Genomic DNA, 7,721 nt, shown 5'->3' on the forward strand with positions numbered 1-7,721 from the left:
AATACCTTTTGACTTTAGTCAGGATTGCACTCTCTTTCCATTGTCTCTTCCCTTTGTCATTGTTTCTCTCAGTCATTGGCATTTGGAGATCTAGGTAAAAGGGGCTTATGTGGTCTGTGTTTACTAAGATGTGGTGCATTACCACTCTGGTACCTAATCAGGCTATTGCCAGCTGTCTCTGTGTAGAAATGGCTTCCAGGAACACCTTGGCCCCACACTGATCTAACTGACCTGACTTCAGAGACTGAAGTACAACTAAAGTCACCATCGGAGCAGGATAAGAATGAGGCACAGTAACCACTGGAGGGGGGGGCAGTGTAAGAACAGCCTGGGAAGGCGGAGCAGACTCCTCCCTCCTCTCGGTTAAGTCTCCGCCCAGTACCAGCGACTCCTAGGTAACAGGAGTCAGTCACCTCCCCCACTCCTCCATGAGGTTACTTCTGCATCCGGTGTGACCACACTCTCTCTCGCCCCCTGGCCCTGATAAGTCGTGGTCTAGCTTCCAACTTGACCAGAGGCGGCCTACAAATAAACCTCTCCCTTGCCTAAATAGCACGTGCTGCTCTCTTTCCTCTGCTGCCAATTTAATTTACCTAACATATATGGTGCTGTGACTTGGATAGGGTTTTTTTTTTGGGGGGTCTGGTCATGGGGCCTGAACTCTGGGCCTGGGCGCTGTCCCTCAGCTCTTCAGCTCAAGGCTAGCGCTCTACCACTTGAGCCACAGCGCCACTTCCTGCTTTTTTCTTTTTTGCTTATGTGGTGCTGAGGAATCGAACCCAGGGCCTCATGCATGCAAGGCAAGCGCTCTACCACTGAGCCACCTTCCCAGCCCCTCGGATAGGGTTTTTGAGTCAATAATATTAGAATTTCCTGATCACCCCTCTTTTCCACAAACCGAACTGCCTTGAGACGCCACTGACGTGAGACTTTTCACCAATACCATTGCAGGCCTCCACATCCACATCCACACCACTTCTCTACTCTGGTGAGTGAAACTCTAAGGTTTCTCTGTTGCTGGATGTCTACACTACTTCCACCTGGTCAGCTCTCCTTCACTCACCAGACTGACTCCCTCCCATGATTTTAATGAGGTGCTGCAAGTCCTTTGGAATGCCTTCTGCATTCCTTGGGTGTCTTGTCCCTTAAGGACTGCATCAACAGAAAGCGCCTAATTTATTATTGCATTGAAGTCTGGCCATAGCATACCTGGATAATCGATCTCAATGGCCTAAAGATGGAACTTTGGATTATACCATTCTCAGAAAGTTAGATGACTTTTGCCGACACCATGGTAAATGGTTAGAGGTCGTTTATATTTGGGCTTACTTTGCTCTCCGGGATAACCTGGCTCTCTGCCACTCATGCCTGGCTTTCCCCATCCTCCTCACACGTGGACAACCATCTCTGAGAGTTCTGGGCCCCCTCTGGACCCTGATGTGTCTGACCCCCTTTTTGACTCTGCCCCTCTTCCTGCTGGGCCTTCCGGCTCCACCTTCTTCCTCTTCCTCTTCCTCCTCTTCGTCCTCTCTCCCTTCCCCCACTGTAGCTTGCACCCAGTCACACACTGGCCACATACAACCTCCACCAAACTCCATGTGCCATTTGCAAGAGGTGGCAGGGTCTGAAGGCATCATTAGAGTGCATGCTCCATTTTCAATGTTTGATATTGTTCAGTTTGAGAAGGGGCTGGGATCTTATGTCCAAGATACTAATAATTATATCAAGCAGTTTAAATATCTGGCTCAGCCGGGTGCTGGTGGCTCACGCCTGTAATCCTAGCTACTCAGAAGGCTGAGATCTGAGGATCACAGTTCAAAGCCAGCCCGGGGAAGGGGAGACCGTGAGACTCCTATCTCCAATAAACCACCAGAAAACTGGAAGTGGCGCTGTAGCTCAAGTGGTAGAGCGCTCGCCTTGAGCTGAAGAGCTAAGGGACAGCGCCCAGGCCCAGAGTTCAAGCCCCACAACCAACAAAAAATAAATAAATAAATAAATATCTGGCTCAGACCTATGACCTTACTTGGCAGGACATATATCTAATACCATCCTCCACCCTTACCACTGAGGAAAAGTCAAAGGTGTGGATTGCAGCCCCGGTGCACGCTGACGAAGCCCACCTCTTAGATATTGACTGTCCAGTGGGAGCCACAGCTGTGCCTAGGGAAGAGCCCAATTGGAATTATTAACATAATGCATCTGGGAGGCAAATAGGATGGCTGTCCTTCAAAAGGCAGCCTATCTCTCTGTTAATTATGACAAATTAAAACACATTACTCAAAGACCCAATGAAAACCTGGCCAAATTTCTGGAACACTTCAAGATAGTGCTCCAGCACTATGCTAAGCTAGACCCAGAGTCACTGGAGGCCAAAGTGGTTCTTAATACTCATTTTATCACCCAATCAGCCCCCGACATTAGGCAAGGTTAAAAAAAGGCTAAGGATGGAGGTGGGGGGGATTTGGGGAGGTGGGTAGGGAAGGGATGGTAGGGGAAAAACAAAGGAGGAGGTAACAATGCTCGATAGGAAATGTACTCATTACCTTACTCATGTAACTGTAACCCCTCTGTACACTATTTTTACAATAAAAACCATTTTAAAAAAAGGCTGAGGATGGTCCTCAAACCCCCCAACGAGACTGGTGAACATGGCATTTAAGGTTTTTAATAATCAGGAAGATAAGGAGATTGCTGATAAGACTGCCTATAAGAGGGAGAATGATCAAATCCTGGCTGCTGCTGTCCGGTCTCCTCCGAGAAGAGGTACCAACATACGCTGCCTGGACCATGCTACAGGTGTGGACAAGAAGGACACTGGGCAAAATTCTGCCCTTCACTGCAACCACCAAGGTATGGACAACAGGGACACTGGAGAGTTGTCTGTCCCTCTTCATCTCCACAAGGTAAACATCATCCACTGGGGACACCAGACAGGACTGGACACCATCACAGTCAGAAATTCAAAAGCAGACTGGGAGGCAAAGCTAGCAGTCCAAAGAGAATTTCCAAGACAACTTCCAGCTTCCTTACTTCTGGTGCACCACGTGCTACACATCAAATACAAGCCCACCCCCATGGCAGTCAAGCTCAAGACACAGCCACAGTGGATTCATCTATCAGGAATAAAAAGGGCTCCGTCTCCTGCCATTTTTGTACCAACACTGACTTCAAGGTACACCTGTTCCCCTCTTGGGCCTACCAAGCCTCTGCCTCAGGAGACTTCTTCCATACTTCACTCAAGGACTGCATCTACCAAGGGACACTGCTGCTTGCTGCCTTCTCTTGCGGAGGACCACAATTCCACCTTTTACCCCTAATGTGGATACCCCTTGTCAGCAGGAAGTAGCCTGAGAGAATCTGGGTCCTTTAAAGACTGGAATGTAAGGTCTACCCTAGGAAGGCGGAGCAGACTCCTCCCTCCTCTTGGTTGAGTCTCCGCCCACTACCTGCATCACCTAGGTAACTGGCACACTTGGAGGCAGTTACCTCCTCCCCTGAGGTCACATCCACATCTGTTGTGGCCACACCTCCTGCCCCTGGCCTTGATAAGTTGTGGCCAGACTGTGGTTCAGCCCTTTTTTTCCTGCTCTGTGTGCTTGATCAGAGGCGGCCTACAAATAAACCTTTCCCTGAATACCACATGCTGCTCTCTTCGGCTGCCAATTTAATTTACCTAACAGACAATAAATCCTTCCATCCCCCAGTTGTGGAAAATTATATGTCATCCATGGTTAGTCCTACATAATTATTCACCTGGGGAAAACATTCTTAATCTATTTCTACATAAATTCAATCAAAATTATTCTGATATTTAAAAAGTAGATAGTTTTGGGTACCAGTGGCTCCTGCCTGTAATCCTAGCTACTCAGGAAGCTGAAATCTGAATACTCTATCAATGTTTGGTCTGCCTGGGAGTACAACCCTTCCCAGCTTCCTCTTCATCTGCCAGAAACCAGTGATCACCTGACTGTCAATCACCTGACTGTGAGTCAGCAAAGGATCCCGGGCTCTGAGATCACTTCCTCATCTGCTGAGGTCATTTCCTGAACCTCCCTGGCCAGGCCTCTCTCAGACAGTTCTCCAGGCTCTGAGATCACTCCCACATCTGCTCTGGTCCTGCCTCCCACCGTTCCCTATATAATCCAGCTCAACATGAGTCCCTCTCTCTCTCTTTTCTTCCTTCTCCTCTGTCTCCACATGCATTCATCTCTTGCTGGCCTGCAGTTTGCTCCCCACCCACCCACCCACCCAATAAACTATTTCTGCCTGAACCATGTGGCTGTTTCCTTTCCCGGGAACCTTAAAATCGCCAAGGCTGTGCTGCAACTCCTTAACAGGAATTGTTTTTTCAGGTTTATTTACTATGATAGGAGAAAGTACAGTTTATTCCTTCTCAACTGACAAGTTCCATTAAAGAATTGTTTTCAAAGGCAGAGTGGATAAAAATTATAAAGTTAGTTCAGCTTGGTAGGACATGTCTCTAATCTCAGCACCCAGGAGACTGATTAGGAAATCAGAAGTTGTAGGCCAGCCTAGACTACTAAACCAGGTCTTGTCTCAGTATAAGTAAAAACAAACAATTGAAATATAGAGAAAATACGGCAATAGACCAGAGAGTTATTAGACATAGTGTTTGTATTTTTAGTTTGGTTTGTTTTTTGTTATGAGACAGCCTGTTATTAAGCATCTCAGGCTAGCCTTGAACTCTGGATCATACTGATTCAGTTAGACTGTAAAAGAAAATTACAAAAATAACACTGTCCAAATAAAAATAAGAACATTATACTTAAATGAAGGTGGCAGAGTTTTTTCATTTATTTTTAAAAGTATCTCTAAGTAGTTGTACAAAGGAGATGTCATATAACAAAGCAGTTTATGAACACACCGCATCTTCATCAGTATCATTCCCTTTGAGCCACTCCTTCCCTGTTCTTAGTCTTGTGGCAAATACAATGAATTCTTGGCTGCATTCTCCTCCCCTTTCCCACTTCATTCATCTCCCCCTCTCCCATGGCCCCACCCCCTCCCTTAGCTGTATCCATTTCCCCACATTGGTTTTGTTGGGCTTTGACCTAGGTCAAAGTCTATTTGAACTCTCCATAGACTCTGCTATACTTCAGTAAATCCCGTGTGTGTATTTCTAGATATATAAGCACATTCTAGCTATCACAAATGAGGGAATCCATGCAATCTTTCTCTGGGTCTGGCTTACGTGATATGATTTTTCCAAGTCTTTTCATTTCTTTATGAATGGTACAATATCATAGATGAGTAAAATTCCATTGTGTGTATATATACTGCATTTTCTTGATCCATTTGTCAGAAAACTTTAATGTATAATTAAACTAGACCTTCTCTTCCTGGGAGAAATTCACCTATTTACCTGACTCCTAGATTAGAGTCCTTTGACCAAAAATGCATTGTTTCTTTTCTTTTTCTGAACTCAGGGCCTTGCACATGCTAGTCAAATATGAGCTACATTTCCCACTACAAAAAAGTGATGAGCCAAGGTCAAGAAAGAGCCCTTTAAACCAAGACTCCTCCCAAAAGTATACTATCTTATTGCAATAGAGGAATTGATTGGCAGGTTGTCTTTCCCACCCTGCTCCCTGCCCTCAGGTTGAACTGAATGGTTATGTCTATTCCAGCCAAGAGAGAAGGAAGATTACTTGTAGGTTATCAGAGAACAAGATGCTCAACTAAACTTGAATTTCATGTAACTTTCTGTCTGAGGTGTTACATTATTGATTATGTATCTGGAATTCATATTTAACTGAGTGTCCTGTACTTTTGTTTATTGAATCTGACAAACCTTCTTGGCTAATCTAGGCCACAAAGTATCATTTTGACTGGAAAAGACAGTCTTGAGGAATTGAAGATAGGGTAGATGGAAGTGGAGAAAGCCTTTGGAGGAGGAATTCAGACTTCATTCTGTAGAAAATGGAGGCCAACTGCACATTTTGTTTTGTTTTAAGGTCTGAGACTGGGACTTGAACTTGGTACTTGATAATTTTACTCACTGGCTAGCACTCTACCAACAGAGCTACTTCTAAAAACAAAACAATATTTTTTTCAACTTTTTCTAATTTTACAAACAAGTATGGCTGGGTGTTGGTAGCTCACACCTGTAATCCTAGCTACTCTGGTGGCTGAGACCTGAGAATTGCAATTTGAAGCCAGCCAGGGCAGGAGAGTTCCCAAGACTATTGTCTCCAATTAATTACCAAAACCCCCCAAAAGAACAACTATAACAAAAAGAAAAAAAACCTCAGGGCTAGGAAGGTGGCTCAGTGGTAGACTGCTTGCCTTGCATGCATGAAGCCATGGATTTGATTCCTCTGCACCACATAAGCAGAAAAAGCTGGAAGTGGCGCTGTGGCTCAAGTGGTAGAGTGCTAGCCTTGAGCTGAAGAGCTGAGGGACAGCACCCAGGTCCAGAGTTCAGGCCCCACAACTGACAAAAACCAAAACAAGACAAAAACCCTCAAAAATCCAGAAGTGAATCTGTGGCTCGAAGTGGTACTAGCCTTGAGCAAAAAAGCTCAGGGACAGAGCCTAAACCCTGAGTTCAAATCTCATGACCTACAAAAACAAAAGCAGGTATGTAATATATATATATATATATATATATATATATATATATATATATATATATATATATATATATATGGAAAATACAGAAACATATGAGAAAGGATACATAATTCCACCAACCAGCAGTAACAACTCTATATTTGCTGATAATCATCTCTAAGTTGATGCCCATTTAATACCTTCTCCAGTCTGTTTTGGCCACCCTAGCCTTACTACTGTCTCACATATCTTGTTTTATTTTTTTATCTCCATAATTATGTTGTATGATTCATCTTTTTTTAGTTTGGATTTTGTTTTATTGGTGGTACTAGGCTTTAAAAGTCAGGGCAATTGCATGAATGCTCTAGTATTTGAGCCACACCCTCAGCCCTTTTGGGCATTTAGTTTCTCTTCACTGTTTTAATAGGTACAGTCTACAGCTTCTGCCTAGGGAAAACTTAAGATTTCATTCTCCCTCCCTCCTAAGCAGGTGGGATTGCTACCATGTGCTACCATGCCTGGAATTATAGCCACTTTTCATAAACTCTATGCTTGGAAGTTCATATGTAATATGAAGTAATATGCACAATATCATTTTTCTTTCAAGACCTCAGCTCTTGTTAATTGGAACATTTTTGGTTTCATACTACTGAACCTACTATACATCTCAAATATCCACTCAATTTAATGGATGATAACAAGGAGAATTCTAAGAGAATAGAATACCTTTGGAGAGCCAGGTGTTTTCTTCTCCTAGATTACTCATTACTGTAATCCTAACTACTCAGGAAGCTGAGATCTGAGAATTGTTGTTCAAAGCAGTTGGGGCAGGAAAGTCTGTGAAACTCGTATTGCCATTAGTTTTTTTTTTTTTTTTTAAGCCAGAAGTGTCTAAAGTAGAAGTGTTAGCCTCAGGGACAGTGCCCAGGCCCTGAGTTCAAGCACCAGGACTGGTAAAGGAAAGGAAAGAAAGGAAGGGAGGAAGGAAGGAGGGAGGGAGAGAGGGAGGGAGGGAGGGGGAAAGGAAGGGAGGAAGGAAGGAGAAAGAAAGAAAGAAGGAAGGAAGGAAGGAAGGAAGGAAGGAAGGAAGGAAGGAAGGAAAAGGGAGGCTGGGAAGGTGGCTCAGTGGTAGAGTGCTTGCCTTGCAT

Source organism: Dipodomys ordii, unplaced genomic scaffold (assembly GCF_000151885.1).
Source record: "Dipodomys ordii isolate 6190 unplaced genomic scaffold, Dord_2.0 Scaffold138, whole genome shotgun sequence".
Classification (NCBI taxonomy): Eukaryota; Metazoa; Chordata; class Mammalia; order Rodentia; family Heteromyidae; genus Dipodomys; species Dipodomys ordii.